The 3,325-nt window shown below is 34.2% G+C and overlaps 1 non-coding gene across 1 annotated transcript; it reads right to left on the reverse strand.

Annotated features, from left to right (window-relative positions):
- Positions 1–1,735: 1,735 nt before the first annotated feature.
- On the reverse strand, positions 1,736–1,839 carry LOC148580335 (small nucleolar RNA R71). The gene has a single exon (XR_015898573.1). It is a non-coding gene; the product is annotated as a small nucleolar RNA R71 (small nucleolar RNA).
- Between the last annotated feature and the right edge of the window lie 1,486 nt (positions 1,840–3,325).

A 3,325-nucleotide genomic window follows, 5' to 3' on the forward strand; every position in this document is an offset into this window, starting at 1 on the left:
TCTTTTTTTGTTTTTCATGTGCATTCTCAATTTGTTAGCGTCTCTAATATGAAAATTTCTAAGTTTGGTGTCTTGCATGTCTTTCTTTTCTTAAAAAAATAATTTGATTGTTCATCTTGACATTCAACGTGTTCTTGCATGCATTATTTATTTGATCTTAGTTTTTCATGATTAGTTTTATTTTGTTGTTCTCTCTCATCATTAAAAATTCAAAAAAAATTTTCAAAATTATGTCTTTTCAAGTCAATAATACAGAGAATTGAAGATTCAGAATATTCAGCAGAGGAATTACAGAGAAAAAGCTGGGCATTCAAAATGCCCAGTGAGGAAGGAAATCTGGCGTTTAAACGCCAGCTAGGGTACCTGACTGGGCGTTAAACGCCCAAAAGGGTAGTATTTTGAGCGTTAAACGCCAGAATAGATACCATTCTGGGCATTTAACGCCAGGACAACACAAGGGAGGTAAGTTAGTTTTTAATTCAAATCTTTTTCAAATCTTCATAATTTTTCAAAATCAAATCTTTTTCATAAATCAAACCTTTTTCATTCTTCTTTCCTGTTTTTTGAAAATTTTAAAATTTGATTTTCAAAATCTTTTTCTTAATTTTATTTCATAATTTTCGAAATTAATGTTAGCATTTAATATTTTGATTCAAAAAATTTTCAAGTTGTTACTTGCCTATTAAGAAAGGATCAAACTTTAAATTCTAAAATCATATCTTTTAGTTTCTTGTTAGTCAAGTAATCAACTTTAATTTCAAAATCAAATCTTTTTAATTTCCTTTTCAAATCTTTTTCAAAATAAATTTCAATCATATCTTTTTCAAATTTTAATTTCAAAATCTTTTTCTAACTTCTTATCTTTTTAAAATTTTATTTTCAAATCTTTTTCAATTAACTACTTAACTTTTTGTTTTATTTTAAAAGTTTTCTATTTCAATCATATCTTTTTCAAAACCACCTAACTACTTTTTTCTATCCAATATTCGAAAATTTTCCCCCTCCTCACCTTCTTCTATTTAAGGACTAACACTCCTCTTCAATTAGTAATTCGGACTCTTCCTCCTTCTTCATATGTTCGAATTCTTATCTACCTACCTCATCCCTCTATTCTTGTTTTCCTCTGACACCTCAAGGAATCTCTATACTGTGACATAGAGGATTCCATACTTTCTTGTTCCCTTCTCTTTCTTATGAGCAGGAACAAGGACAAAGAAATTCTTGTTGAAGCTGATCTTGAACCTGAAAGGACCTTGAAGAGGAAGCTAAGAGAAGCTAAATCACAACTCTCTGGAGAGGACCTGACAGAAATTTTCAAAAAGGAAGAAGATATGGCAGCCGAAAATAACAACAATGACAACAATGAAGGAAGATGCTTGGTGACTTCATTGCACCCTCTTCTGACTTTTGTGGAAGGAGCATCTCAATTCCTGCAATTGGAACAAACAACTTTGAGCTTAAGCCTCAATTAGTTTCTCTAATGGAGCAGAATTGCAAGTATCATGGACTTCCATTGGAAGATCCTCATCAGTTTTTAGCTGAATTCTTGTAAATCTGTGACACTGTTAAGACCCATGGGGTTGACCCTGAGGTCTACAAACTTATGCTTTTTCCTTTTGCTGTAAGAGACAGAGCTAGGACATGGTTGGACTCACAACCTAAAGAAAGCCTGAACTCTTGGGAAAAGCTAGTCAATACCTTCTTGGCAAAGTTCTTTCTACCTCAAAAATTGAGTAAGCTTAGAGTGGAAGTCCAGACCTTCAGACAGAAGGAAGGCGAATCCCTCTATGAAGCTTGGGAAAGATACAAGCAGTTGATCAGAAGGTGTCCTTCTGGCATGCTTTCAGAATGGAGCATCTTATGCATATTCTATGATGGTCTGTCTGAACTGTCTAAAATGTCATTGGACAACTCTGCTAGTGGATCTCTTCATCTGAAGAAGATGCCTGAAGAAGTCCAGGAACTCATTGAAATGGTTGCAAATAACCAGTTCATGTACACTTCTGAAAGAAATCCTGTGAACAATGGGACAACTCAAAAGAAAGGAGTTCTTGAGATTGATACTTTGAATGCCATATTGGTTCAGAATAAAATATTGACTCAGCAAGCCAATATGATTTTTCAGAGTCTGTCTGATGTAAACCCCGATTAAATTAGTAGATAATTGGTCAATAAATTAGTTTTTAATAAGGAGGATTAGAAATGTGAATATTATATTAAATTAGGGTAGAGCTCATCAAAACAAGAATTTTGACACTAATTTCAAAGAAAATGGTCAAAGATTGGACCGAATGGGTCGAACCGATTGAACCGGGCCCAAACCGGGCCGTGGGCCCAACCGGACCAGCCCTTTAAGTAAACCCACGTTCTTCTTCTCCCCATTTTCGGTAGTGTCGAAGAGCATCAGGGAGAGGAAAGAAAGAACGTCAAATTGTTACGCTAACTTCCAACTCCCGTAACTTCTCCGTCCGAGCTCCAATCGTTGCACCGTTTGTGGCCACGCGTTCACCGCGTTGAGCTCTACATTTCTACCGGAACAATTTCATAGGTAACTTGCTATTTCACTTCAGCCTCTCATTTCCCCTAATTTTTGAGTTTTGAGAAGGGGTGTTGAATTTCTTTGATTTTTGATATTTTAGGATCTAATTAGCTTGAGAAAAATGTTCACTCTTGCTTATGTGAAGCTTAGGTAAGGTGAGGATACGATAATTCTATTTTATTTTCATTGAATTTGAGCTTTGAGTATTAAATTGGATATATATGTGTTATGAATGTGTATTAGGTTGCGAATAAATAATTGGAGCTTGAAATTGTGAATACTGGAACTTGGAGGAAGCGGATTAGTTGAGTTTTGAGGGGCTGTCTTGGTTTTGAATAAATAGCTTTGGTCGTTACGTGGAAATCAGCCAAGATATGATTTAGGTTTCTTGCATTTAATATATAATGTTTTGTGAAAACTTAGGCTAGACGACCATAGGATAAGTTGGAATGTAGGTGTATGTTTAGTGTTTAGTAATTTGTCGATGAATATATTTGGTTGAAGTTTATTGAATAATTAGTTATCAATTTTGGATGGTGAATGTTGTTATGTTAATTTGGAAAGGATTATGGTTGAATGTTATTATTGATGAACATGGTTGGTTTGGTGCTTGTTGATTAACTAATGATTTGGTGAATTATTGATTTGAGGTATAACTATTGTGGAGGTTGTTGTGATAATGAGGTATTTTGTGTTAAAAACCTAGGATTTGTGAACTATGATTCTTAGTTGAATTTTGGGTTGTTGGATTTGAATATTGTATGAGTATAATTGTTTATCTGAGGT

Source organism: Arachis ipaensis, chromosome B10, assembly GCF_059453495.1.
Source record: "Arachis ipaensis isolate K30076 ecotype BB chromosome B10, ASM5945349v1, whole genome shotgun sequence".
NCBI classification, from domain to species: Eukaryota; Viridiplantae; Streptophyta; class Magnoliopsida; order Fabales; family Fabaceae; genus Arachis; species Arachis ipaensis.